Source organism: Schistocerca serialis, chromosome 4, assembly GCF_023864345.2.
Source record: "Schistocerca serialis cubense isolate TAMUIC-IGC-003099 chromosome 4, iqSchSeri2.2, whole genome shotgun sequence".
Classification (NCBI taxonomy): Eukaryota; Metazoa; Arthropoda; class Insecta; order Orthoptera; family Acrididae; genus Schistocerca; species Schistocerca serialis.
Window position 1 is genome coordinate 761,908,489 of NC_064641.1, and position 14,410 is coordinate 761,922,898.

The following is a 14,410-nucleotide window of genomic DNA, read 5'->3' on the forward strand; positions in this document are numbered from 1 at the left end:
TTCATCTTATAAGTTGTAAAAAATATTTAAAGAAGTATCGAAATGAGTTGAAAAAGGCATCAGGGAAGGCGTTACGACATTCAGCCCAGTACTAAAAGAAAGAATAATTAAATAATTTCAAAACACTTGTGAACTTAGAGAACGTGTGGTCGAATAATACGGTCGAAGTCATAAGAACAATCATGATAATGTAGAGGCACACACAGACATGATGCAATCGGTTTCATTGTTGTGTAAGTTAGAGTACGTACAAAAACCACATAATGCTAAAAAGATATGCAATAAGCACAATTGGACGGTTACAGTAAAAAAAAAGGATGAACAGCAAAAGAGAGGGACACCGAAACATGTTTAACATAAAATTTGGCACAACAACATGGTTTCCAAAGAGAAAGAAATCCCCTGCAATGGGAACAAGAGTGAGATGTCACAAATAGAAAAAGCGTCCCACAGAAACAGACTTCGGGGTCAGATATTGGCCTGGAATAGAGAAAGAAATTCCTTAAACAGTACGTCTGAAGCACAGCCAAATACGGAAATGAACCGTGGATCGTGCGGTATTAGAGGAGGAGGTCGTGTCAGCATCTGAAATATGGTTCTTCAGGAGAATGTTAAAAACGGAGCGGTCAAATTAAAAAGACGAAACAGAATTGTACGAGGAAGTCATCTTGGGTATTAATAAACCGCTTCAGCTATATTTATTACTTTATCATTAGATTACTACGGGTTTCGTGGCACTAAACGCGACGTTTGCAAGTGAACTGATAGGCAGACAAGGATTATAATATGAGAGATTATTAAATATGCTCGTTGAAATTGGCATGCAGAGATTAAAATATTAATACAAGAAAGAAAAATGATATCTTAATCCAACCAATGGAAAAACAATAGGCTCCTTTAATTATATCACAGTTTTAGTATTTGGTGGCCTCCTACATCTAAATCTCCATATGTACCAGTACTTTTCTAATCGCATGACGTGTGGTGGAGATCATATTTTGTATCAGATTTCTCCGTTCCTGTTCCATCTGTGGACGACACGCATCAAGAAAGAGTCACATAGTTGCAATCAGTACACTCACCTGTAATTGCGACCTGATCATGTGCTATAAAAATTCGTATTTCAATATGAGTCCTGTACTTCCAAGCCTATTAAATGCAAAATATATGTCAAATTCCTAAGAGCTCACGAAACGTTTTTTGTAAACATAGCCTGAGAAAGGTATCATCTCAATAATAATTCTTTTTATTCAAAAATGTAGAGGTATCATAGCCCAGTTTCAGTGAAGACTTGGTATTGATCTCCACGAGACTTAGCACCCTGCACCTCTACGTCTTTAAAGTCAGTGCCATACGACTTTCCAAAGGAGGAAGTAACATTACTTTATCCATTTCACTTGTTGTTGAGCCCCGTGGCTGTCGATCACATTACTTTAAGAGACACAGCAATCAATCACTTTTTACATATTTTTATTTAGTCCAATAAAAATACGTAAAAAATGACTGGTTGACGTATTTCTCAAAGTTATAACAAGCAGCTAGCATTGTTTACTTTTTGGTATTATAATGGCGTTTTCTTCCTGAGTACAATCCTTTTGAGCATCAGCTCACTTCATTCTGCGAAACTAGACGTGACGCACACAACATTAACAGACGTTTCGACCACTTGGATCACCTCTCTTCGGAGCGTCGAAACTTCCGGATTGTGAATGTGGTCTTCTATGTACATTACATTCTTTTCCTGTTGTTATTTGGCAGTCCAAGTCAGTGTTGTCACGCGAAGAAGATGCCAATCGCAGGGTGGTTGACTGAAGGTGACAGTATTCTTTGTGTATTCCGGCGACATAGCCAGTTTTTCGCTGCTGATGTATAACACAATTTGTTTCGGAGTTCATTTCGAATAGAATAGACTTCAAGACTATATAGTGTCATCATCAGGTATCAAACACGTCTGAAAACCGCTAGCACCACGAGTATCAAAAAGTGTTTATCCAAAGAAGTAGTACGTTATTGCTTGTGATGCTGTGGCAGCTGACTGATTGGCAGACAACAACGAACTAGCAGCTGGCCCCAAGGGTCAATATTTTCCTACAGAAAGACATCGATGCTGCACTTCAGTTCTCTAGTGACACATGTCTATAATTTTGCGTATAGATCTCATAGAGCTGCGGTAAAATGAACTCATGCGACTGCGATACATGGCAGATAAGATGTCGAATGCTTGTAGCCATCTTCTACCGTCGCGTTGTTAGTGCGTTTAATAATATCGATAATCTGTAACACTGTCGGCTGATGCAAGCAATTGGGGCGACCACAGCTCAGGTGGTGATCGGCAATAGATCATCTACTGTGCTGCAGATAGCGTTCACAGGGGTGGGGTAACTGCACTCCCAGTTTAACCCATATGGACGTCGCCGCAAACAGAACTTCGAACATGCCTTCATCGTGGGGACTGCCAATGCGTGTCAGCGCACAGTGAAGCGCAGGCCGCTTAAACATTAAGCGGGTTTCTTCATAATGGACAGTCGCCGCTTTCTGACGGCGAGCACAGTCTAATACACACAGTCTCGTCACCCTCATGCGTGCGGAAGTTGTTACTGTTTGACAGATGGAGCGACAATAGCGCTAATTAACGAAATAGTGGCAATATTTTTGCATCCCAAGCTTTAGTAAGTCACCGAGAGACAAAAATTATGGTGAAATAATGGAAAAACAGCCGAATCACACTGATTCAGTGACATAAATTACATCTCAACCATAAAAAATACTTTCGAATATGTCTGTGTTTGCAGCTTATTCCGGTGAAAGCAAGAGAATATAAATACATTTTACCCATGAAGAGAATATATTTCTGTTGTTTCTGTTGTTATTGTCATAGGCACTACCCTTGACGCTTTAAAATGTTTTGTGGAGTCCAATGATTCGCCCTGTCTTAAGCTACACGCGACTTTCTAATACACGAATATTTTTCTAAATGTAATTACTTTTGCTTCAGAATCACATGAGTTGAAGATTCTTGCTGTTTGTGGCTCAGATTTGATTTCTCCTGCATTGTAAAACAGTTTTATTGCTTTCGACGTTTTATTACGATGGCTCTTTTGTTTTCCCGTAAGCTGCAGTTGTGGTAGTTTGGTTGATACCTTGAGAAATGTAGGTATTATATTTCATATAGGTTCCACATTGGCTGCTTCGGATGAAAGTGTAGCGAATAAAACTCAGCTTTGTTGAATAAATATACGACGTCTTTCTGTAAAAGGTCAGGTCGTCTGGTCTTTACTAGCAATTTTTTGTCATTAAAGGAAAACGACTTTATTCAGTAAACGTCTATATGTTAGAAGAAAAATGTAAATAAATTTTCTTGTAATGCACCGTTACGTCTCTTCCAGGGTCTTTAGGCTAGTAAATAATCACAAATGTGGTGTGATTTTTTAGTAATTGTCGATTTTTATGGCACTACGTACACAACCTATTGTAAAACTATGTTACAGATTAATATAAACTTTAATATTCGTACTCATCCCATATCATATTCAGAAGTGTCGCCTGCTGCCCGCTTGGGGCGCTGTTATCGCTGGGGGTAACAAAAACGAGACAGTTTCGCGAAGACTTTGACGGCGAGAGAAGCTACGCGCGCAGCGCTTCCCTCTGGATTTTGCTCGTGAGCGATTAAGCAGCTATGTAAAGGGACTAGTGTGAGAACTTCGATCAAGTATACATGTTATTTAGTTACAGTTTGGGGCTAATTTGCTGCAATGTTGTAGCCAGCCATCTTGATAATTTTTTTATTTCAGGAAATTTAAAGGTCTGCTAAGGTAGCAGTATAATAGATAACAAGCAAGATTTGTTATTGTACAGTAAGAGCGTATGAGAATATAGCATTCATTACTTGTGAAAAGTTACATTTGGTATCCATTCCAATTGATACTGCATATAAAAATCCCTACCCGTTGTTCATCAGAATAAACCTTAGGACGGATGTAATCTGGTAGCAATCCGAGCGCCTACGATCTCTTCTGAGAAAACTTCGTCCACCGCGAAAGCGTCTTCCTCTTTTTTTTTACGTTTTATCTAGAACCGAAAATGCTTACCAAAAATCAGTCTCGATTCTTGTTATTGCATGGACAAATTCTAAACGGCCTGTCACAAGTATTCTAATATGTTTATGAGCTGTACCCTACTGATCAGCGAGGTGTCAGCAGCAGAGATTATTTTCGCCGAGTTACGGGATTTTTGTCAACAACCTTCAATGCCATACAAGAGAGCCACTTCGTAAGCAGACTACTTAATAAAATAAGCTTAACATAAATGCTTTTCTTATTCAGATTTCATATTTTAAAGTAAAGAGTAAAGTACACTGCATTTTCGCTCAGATCAGTTTACAATACACAAAGATAATCCTTGATATTTCGATTTCAGCAGTTCAGTTAACTCAAAAATCATAATAGTTCTGTTCAGACAAATAGTTTACTGTAACATGGTAAATACGAACACTTATCAAGCGTTGTTTCTTCCTTTATAAAAATATCTTGGCAGGTTTTAGGAATTATATAGAGGCTGTGGCGCAAGTCATACAACGAGTACTGGAAGATCCGCATGATAATGAGTGAAGCCAGTGTGTTCAAAGACTAAAATGTTGTGAACAATAGTGAAGGGAATTATCCAGATACTGCAGTCTGGAGATGCCTTACCGTCAGTACTCTCCGACGTGATTCAGAACAGAATCCGGTAAATAAAATGAAACATTCAATAAACATGTAATTATTGTTTCATTGCTTTAAGTACTTTAGCCTTTTATCATGTATTATTCGAAAGTGGACGTGAAGATGTTGAGAACGTGATTACTCACTTCTAACTCAAACGTTCAGAAGTAGACTTGTAGATCCCATTTCCAAGGTGAACAGTAACTGTCACGATAAACATAATACCGCCTGACACGAAGTAGCCAGAAAGTGCACGGTATATACGAGCACCTGAAAATACTTTTATGTTTTCTTTTCCTTCATTGTTGTTACAAAGAATTTCGGTGTGATAGTAGGAGGGTATGTGGTGACGAGGAAAACACTGCAGTAAACCAGTAAGCAGAGCAAATGTGTGTGAAGTTTACGAGCAGGAGGTGACCGCGAAGAATTATCTACAGCAGTATAGATAAGGCTCCACTGTACGGCTAGCTAGTTAGTTTCTTATCGCTGCTCCATGTTACGAGAGGTATCCAGAAGGTAAGTTCCCATCGATCGCGAACAGACAACCACAGTGAAAATGCGACGAAGCTTTGCAGAGATGCTTGGGGCAGTGTCTGTAGTATGATTTTCGATTGCGTCACGTCGCTCTTTTCAGTTATGAGCACACAGTGACCACGTATAGATACCTAGAAAATAGTGCCCCCTGTCAGGTACGGGTGCCTACTGAGAGATTTCGCGTAATTTTATGCAACCCCACATAACATAACTGTCATGCATTTCCTTCCTTATGACAGTTCTCGGCCGCACACAGCAAGGGCAATGAAGACACTTCTGCAGATTTTCGATGGGAACTGTTTGATCACGTACCATACAGCCCGGATTGGCTCCCTCTGATTTTCATCTCTGCTCACATGAACCGCTGGCAATGAAGACAACATTTTGGAACAGACAATGAGCTGCAGACCTGCATAGAGAAAGCTCAGGCAGCTGCCTTCTATGAGGAGGCTATTGGAAAGTTGGACAATGCTACAACGCTACGACAGACGCCTGAGTCGGAGGGACGACTATGTAGAGAAGCAGGTGGAGAATGCAGCTACAAGTTGCAAATAACACTTTTTTTTTTAATTTCTCTGTGGTTTCCATTTCGCAACCAATCGGAGCTTACATTCTGGACAACCCTCGTATATCTCCTAATGTTTCTCCAAAGCACCGTTGAGATAGCCGATTTCACTAATACCCTCTATATCTGCTGCAGCAGTGTCGCGTCCCATCCAAATACAGCTTTCCTTGTGCGCTTACAGACCTGACAATGCAGGTCAAGACTTGAGCTACTTGTCAAGCCTCCAGCAGACTTTCTTGTAAGCCTCTAGCAGTATTGTTGAAGACTACGTTGTGTTTGGGGGAAAATGGCAAGCCAAATCAGAGTAAAAATTTACCGCAAGGATCCCTGAGACTTTTGAGACGCTTGTAAGTCTTTACTGAGGTGTCGCCAGCTTTTTTGGCACACATGCACATTGCTCATCCAAATGTCAGCCGCCAAGTGGTAGACAGGCCCTCACAGTTCTCGAGACTGCTGATTTTGGTAGCGTTCCCTTGCTCGCTAAAACTGTGTGACGTTATCACTCGTTAAAAGTGTCTCTATTCATTATAGGTTGTCACTTTCGGAGAAATTTTTTTACGTCTTAGGTTTCCCTGCCTTCTTTATGGAAAAGCCAGTGGCGGCTATATAAATACTTGAAGTCAAAAGGGCGCTGGCGGCACATTGCTTGCGAGTCTGTCTTTGGCCTCTCTCCTGATAGGGGCGCTTGATCCTGCGCCTACTATTGATCTTCTTGCTACATCTCTCCCAACCGCTTTGCTGGTGACAGATTACGCCAGCACGGTACCAACTAGAAATTTTTTTTGTAAGCCATCTTGTATCCTCCTGTGGTCGCTCAACATCGACACTCTTCCAACCGCCACACTGTCAGCAGCAAACAGCCGCACGTTGCTGCACACTCTGCCCATCAGGTCATTTATGTATGTCTTATATACATTATAGCCAACGGCCTTTCCGCAAAGTTGACACCGTTTCCTGCCAGATCACTGAAGTTACGCGCTGTCTGGCTGGGCTGGCACTTGGATGGGTGACCATCCGGTCTGCCGAGTGCTGTTGGCAAGTGGGGTACACTCACCCCTTTTGAGGCAAACTGAAGAGCTGATACTTGATTGAAAATGGCTCCAACGGTCTCGCAAGCTGACATATGGTTGGGAGAGCAGTGTGCTGACCACATGCCCCGCCATATCTGCATCCAGTGACGCCTGTGGTCTGAGGATGACACGCCGGCCGGTCGGTACCGTTGGGCCTTCATGGCTGTTTCGATGGAGTTTAGTTTTTTATATACTTTACAAAAGCGAAAGGTTGTGTGTGTGTGTGTGTGTGTGTGTGTGTGTGTTACTTCTTCATCGGAAATGGCTGAACGAATTTGGATGAAATTCGGTATGGAGATTGGTTATACTCTGAGTTAACACACAGGCTACCTTATACAGTATACAGTGAAAAAGAAGTGTCGCCCACGAAGTGCGAATATCCATACTTACTCCATCCAGTACTTGAGAATAAGTGCACTTTATGACTTACAACAACTTTAGATATAATATCAAACTTGTATAAAACTGTTTCTCGAACCTTCACAAAATGATGAAAGGAAAAAAGTTTATCGCTTACCACATTTTCGCTGTCCATGCAGTACACTGCCGCATGTATCATTTCTTGCTTCTTTACTACTATTCGCAACACATTTCACAGATTGTACCCACATGCGTCGATGTGGGACATAGTTCAGGAGATATGACATCAAATACTGAGATGCGTTAAAAACTTCCGCATAATGCATGACGTTAATTTTATTTAAAAATAAATATGAACAGTCACAACCGCAATACTCTTTTTTTATATGAGGTTACCAGTTTCGGTCTGTTTTATACCATCTTCAGATCTTGCACCATAATGATAGATGGTGGCTGTGAACAGAGCAGACGCTACACCTCCACGAACGCTTACTAGATGTGTAGCCTGGACTGGCAGGCTACACCTCTAGTTAGCGTTCGTGGAGGTGTAGTGTCTGCTCTGTTCAGAGCCACCATCTACCATCATGATGGTCTAAAACAGACCGAAACAGGTTACGTTAAACAAAAGAAAGGTTGTAGAAAAATTTCCGCTACCAGTCACAATGAAAGGTTATTTATTCGTCACACGACCGGTTTCGGGCTTGCGCCCATCTTCAGGTGTTTATACTTTCATGTACACGTTTATATGCTGGAGATCAATGAAGATGAAGCATCATTATTATAGTTACGCTGTGGTGACAGTTTTTCCACTTAGTTATACTGTTATCATCATTTTCACGTCCATATTTCAGTTTTATAAAGTTTAGCTGCATATTTCACTATTACGATGTGATCTCCAGCATATAAACATTTACATGAATGTATACACACCTGAAGATGGGCGCAAGCCCGAAACCGGTCGTGTGACAAATAAATAACCTTTCATTGTGACTGGTAGCGGAAATTTTTCTACAGCCTATAAAGGAACAGTCACTAAGTTCAACAGCACCCACTATGGATAAAATTCATTCAAAAAGGAAGGTTGTTTCGGCTGTGACTGTTCATATTCGTTTTTAAGAATAAATAAACCGCTGCACTCCAGCGAAACACGTTCTCAAGAATCACAGTTTTAATTTATTACTTCTTTGCTAGTAACTTTATTCACAACGCATTTCACAGACAGTAGGTAGGTACATATACAACTAGCTGTGCCTGCAAAATCATACTGTGCGACACGCAGTTCAGGAGATACGGCATCACAAACATTGAGCTGTGCGAAAATGAAACAGGAGGGCGAAATTCGATAGAGATTCAGTGAAATCTGTCTATAAATACGTGTGGAATGTATTAATACATGTAAAATGTATTTGAGATGTGCATACACAGGCAAAGCCACGGACAATAAGCTCGTCCTGAATCCCTGAAACGCATTAAACCAAATTTGGTACACATATTAGTTACCATCTAGAAAGAAGTGTTGTGGGGAGAAGAACCACCAGCCTCGCATTAGGGCGGGAGCTATATCGTGTTGAGAGAATGAGGGAGGACGAGATGGGCAGAGAAGGGGAGGAGTAAATGAAGAGAGAAAAGGAAGAGGAGGAGTCGGAGAGGAGAGAGGGGAGAAAGGAGGAGATTGACAGAGTAGGGAAAGAGTAGGGGATGGACGGAGCGAGGAGGGAGAAGATGTACAGAGAGTGGGGGTGGACGAGATGGACAGAGAGAGGGCGGAAGGAGGAGATCGAGTAATAGAAGATTGGAATAAGTTCAAACCTGTCATTATTTTTATAAATAACTGTTTAATCGCGTTAACACCGCGGCATGGAGGTAGTAGAGAATAAACGGGGTGCTATCGTACTTTCATGGGGCTCTCCTGACAGTACCCTTGTCTCTAAGGAACCCTTGTTATCGAGGACAACGTTCTGGATTCTATTACTTAAAAAGTCTTCGAGTCACATAACATGGCAGCCTATTTCGTATGCTCCTACCATAGCTAACAGTCTGCAGTGGAGCACCGTGTCAATTGCTTTCCGTACATCTAGAAGTGTGGTATCCGCCTGTAGTCCTACATCCATGATTCGGAGGATATCAGGTGAGAAAAGGACAAGCTGAATTTGGCACGAGCGATCCATTCTAAATCCGTGCTGGTCTGTGGACAGAAGCTTTTCTGTACTGTGAAGAACGAAAACAAACACCGCTGATCTACATCTACAATACATGGATACTCTGCAAATCACATTCAAGCGTCTGGCAGACGGTTCATCGACCCACCTTCACAATTCTCTATTATTCCGATCTCGTCTAGCGGACGGAAAGAACTAACACCTACATCTTTCCACACGAGCTCTGATTTCCCCTATTTTACCGTGGTGATCGTTCTTCCCTATGTAGGTCGGTGTCAACAAAATATTTTCGCATTCGGAGGAGGAAGTTGGTGATTGGAATTTCGTGAGAAGATTCCGTCGCAATGTAAAACGCCTTTCTTTTAATGGTTTCCAGCCCAAATCCTGTATCATTTCTGTGACACTCTCTCCCATATTCCGCGATAGTACAAAACGTGCTGCCTTTCTTTGAACTTTTTCCATGTACTCCGTCAGTCCTATCTGAAGCAGTCTCCTTAGTAGGTCTGTTACATTTTCCAAGTGTCCTGCCAATAAAACGCAGCCTTTGGTTAGCCTTCCCCACAATATTTTCTGTGTGCTCTTTCCAATTTAAGTTGTTCGTAATTGTAATACCTAGGTATTTAGTTGAATTTACGGCTTTTAGATTCGACTGATTTATCGTATAACCGAAGTTTAACGAATTCCTTTTAGCACTCATGTGGATGAACTCACACTTTTCGTTATTTAGGGTCAACTGCCAGTTTTCGCGCCATTCGAACAGATCTTGAAGGCCCAGCTGCACCGACCGGCCGCCGTGTCATCCTCAGAACTTAGGCGTCACTGGATACGGATACGGACGGGCACGTGACCATCACACCACTCTCCTGGCCGTATGACAGTTTCCGAGACTGGAGCCGCTACTTCTCAATCAAGTAGCTCCTCAGTTTGCCTCACAAGGGCTGAGTGCACCCCGCTTGCCAACAGCGCTCGGCAGACCCAGAGGATGACCCATCCAAGTGCTAGCCAAGCCCGACAGCGTTTAACTTCGGTGATCTGACGGGAACCGGTGCTACAACTGGGACAAGGCCGTTGGTGTGTTGTGAAGAAATGTTATGACTTATCAGCGTATACATGGTACATAGAAAAACCCTTAGAGCACTGGTAAACTGTTGGGTCAGAAACCTGGAATTTGACTGTAGATACTGAAATTCATCACACGACATTATGAACGTTAAAGAGATGTTAAACAAATTCCAGTGGCAGGCGCTACAAGAGAGGCACTGTACATCACGGAGAAGTTTACTACTGAAATTTCTAGATAGTACGTTCCGGAAAGAGTAAGACAACATAATACTGCCCACCACATACATCTCGCGAGTAGCTACGATGAAAAATTCGAGAATTTAGAGCTAACACAGAGGTTTAGCGACAATCATTCGTCACACGCGCAATTCGTGAGTGAAACATACGACTGAACAGAGCTCAGAATTTATTTTTATCACCCGAGCCCAAGGAACAACGGTACTGTCCCGTACATGTAATGAACGTTGGCCATACTGAACTGTTACAATCGTAGCAGTCTGTGGATTCGTTCAATGTTTACAGCCATGCCTACTTGAAAATCTCTGAAGCAGTACTTTAGTTGTGGTCGCACTAGAGCCGTTTACCTATTTCCATTGCACTGCACTTTCCCATACCCTTCTAAAAATCTGTCCACCATTCGCCTTCCCTAATTATGAGAGGCCGTGGATGATACGTAAAACTACTCCTCTGCGCCCGTCAATTGACAGAACTGCTTAGAGGGCACCACAATTAGTCACGTGATGCCGATTGCGTGATTATCTCTGGATGGAGCCACCGTTCTCGATTAAAAGTAATCAATCGTTATTTTGTTGCCACGAAGTCGACATCCATGTTTTATCTAAGTGCACATCTCTTTTTTGTTAAGATTATTAAGGTGTTTGTAAATCGTTAAGGCCTATCTACAAATGCGCGCATGATAATGCATTGTCTTTGCTAAAACGCCCATCTCACTGTATTTTACTTTGTGGTTTCCAGCTCAGAAAACAGGTTCTGTTACGGCCGATTTGTCAATTATGTCCCAGGCGACAGCTCATTTTGTGCTCGACTAAATTGGTGTTAAGACTTCTTTTCGTGATGCCCATAATTATGTGCAATTTTACATACTCCAGGTGCCGCTAGTGGATATCGTACGTCTCCTGCCGTTCATAAGCATTCATTAAATTACTTGGTGATGCCCTCTATGCAGTAGCATCTATTCAGGAGCCCCTCGAGCCTTTAACTCAGCAGCCGTTTTTCCTCCGAACATGACTGCAGCAATCGAAGACGAAACGTCAGGGAATAGTTCAACTCACACATACCGTCCGGAGCCTCTCAGGCCGGACATTTTAACTGAAGTATACGCCAGTCATGAAAGCCAACCATATTTGTCCCATCTCACCTGGTTTTTAATGTTGACCCCCCAGTCCCAGAAGCTCCGGGAGTTTACCAATAGTCTTGTAATCGGGTAATGTCCGATTCCTCCTTTTGTTATAGACATTATGCTACATAGATCCATCGCTATACCTAGCGGAATTTTTTTCCAAGTTTATATGTATTTGCTTACGATAGTACAACAATAATACTATTCTGTAGACAGAAGCATCTCCAGCAAATAATATAGCCGTGTTGATAGCCCTATCTGATGACCCCGTTTTTTATTCCAATTAAGAACTTTGTGTTATTTATCTTTGTGGTAGTATGATCTTGACTTTTGTTTCTGTTGAGCGATCGCTACCCAGTATAGCACGTTTAATGTACAGGGTGTTTATAAATGAATATCGGGGTTTTAAGCTTTATAATATTTATTATATTAAACTTACAGTTATAAATGATATGTCAAATGAAAGATCAACTCAAACAGTTTTACCAAGAACCTTATAAATCTTCAATGTGAGCACCATTTGTGACACGGCACACATCAAGTCTATAGCCGAGTTCTTCCCAAACGTTGATAAGTGTGTCTTCAATGATTGTAGCAACAGCTGCTTCAATCCGTTTTCTTAATTCAGGGAGGTCTGCTGGTAGCAGAGGCACGTACACACGATCCTTGATGAAGCCCCTAAGGAAAAAATCGCATGACGTTAGGTCGTGTGAACGTGGAGGCCATGCAAAGCAAGCTCTGTCATTGGGCCCCTTGCAGCCTACCCAGCGCTTGGGTACAGTGAAGTTCAACTAATCGCGTACTTCGCTATGCATTTATATACATTTATAAGCTTCTTGGTAAAACTGTTTGAGTTGCTCTTTCATTTGACATATCATTGATAACTGTAAGTTTAATGTAATAAATATTATAAAGCGTTAAAACTCCTATATTCATTTATAAACACCCTGTATTAGACAAAAACCCTTCGAGCGAATCACATTTCTGTAAGGAGGCTCCGTATGCCGGTTATCATTCGACACTTAGATTGACGTCTACTTGTTGTTTATTTTAATTCGGGGATATTTCCAGAGCTTCACCCAACAAACCCAAAATCTACGACCTCCCGCGGATTTAGTTATCTTGTCTTGTAATCGTTTGTTGGGCATGGTTGCAGATCGACAACTTCAGATCTGTATCTGAGGTAAACTTTTAGCGTTATAAATGACAAACAGACACTTCGAATAAATCAGTTCTGTTCATAAACAACAAGAAATCTAGTCACTGGAATATCGATTCCCGCCCGGGTTGGGGATTTTCGCTGCCCGGGTGGTGTTCGTGTTGGCCTCATCATTCATGAAAAAGTGGTGAGACTGGATTGTGTTCAGATTGGGAATGTTTACGGGCGCTGATGACCGCGCAATTGAGTGCTCCACAAACCAAACATCATCATTATCATCATCATTCAATCTAAGGAAAAATAGTGTAGCGCCATCTTGGAATCTCATCCACATCGGTCGTCTGGTAAAGTATCTTCCAAGACTTTCACCGCAACAATTGCAGACGCATGTGCCGTTGTTAAAAAAGAACCTTCTTCAGGTTAGACTGTCGCCTTTTTTCTAGGGGCTAGTGACGTTATTCACATGACGTCAGACAAGCCCTACGTCAAAATTACGACGTGTCTTATGACTCAAATTAAGTATCGCGTAAATGTAAGTTACGCTGATGTCCATTTTTTTTTTGTTTTGTTTCAGAGCATACAAAAGACACTGAGAATGGCTCACGAACTGCCCGTTGTGATCCGTACTATTTGTGGTTACATCGTCTTGAGTGAATCGGGGTGAAATAGGTCGAAAGGGATAAAAATATACAAAAACTAAAATGAAACAGGAAGTTCCAAAATAAAATACACTGAGATGGCAAAAGTCATGGGACAGTGACATGCGTATATGCAAATGGCGGTAGTATAGCGCACACAAGGTATGAAAGACCACTGAATTGGTGCAGCTGTCATTTGCTCTCAGGAGAATCATGTGAAAAAGTTTCCGACGTGATTATCGCCGTACGACGGAAATTACCAAATTTTGAACGCGGAATGGTGGTTGGAGCTAGATGTGTGGGACATTCCAATTAGGAAATCGTTAGGGAATTCGATATTTCCAGGTCCACAGTGTCAAGGGTGTGCCGAGAATACCAAATTTCAGGCATTACCTCTCACCACGGACAACCCAGTGGCCCACAGCTTTCAGTTAACGGCCGAGAGCGGCTTTTGCGTAGAGTTGCCAGTACTAACAGACAAGCAGCACTGCGTGAAACAAGCGCAGAATGTGCGACATGCGGGGCTATGGCAGCAGACGACCGATGCGAGTGCCTTTCATAACAGCACGACATCGCCTCCAGCGCCTCTGTTGGGCTCGTTACCAAATCAGTTGGACCCTAGATGACTAGAAAACCGCGAGCTGGTGAGATGAGTCCCGATTTCAGTTGGTAAGAGATGTTGGTAGGATTCGAGATGGCGCAGATCCCAATAAGCCACGGACCCAAGTTGTCCACAAAGCACTGGTCAATCTGGCGGTGATTCCTTGATGGTGTGGGGTCTGTTTACTTGGAATGGACTGCGT

At 42.0% G+C, this 14,410-nt stretch overlaps 1 protein-coding gene and 1 pseudogene across 3 annotated transcripts in view; one reads left to right on the forward strand and one right to left on the reverse strand.

The window, feature by feature from the left end:
- The window catches only part of LOC126473307 (uncharacterized), a 262,415-nt gene that overhangs the window by 101,323 nt on the left and 146,682 nt on the right, over positions 1–14,410 (forward strand). The gene's annotated exons all lie outside the window — the stretch shown is intronic.
- On the reverse strand, positions 10,343–10,461 carry LOC126476212 (5S ribosomal RNA; annotated as a pseudogene).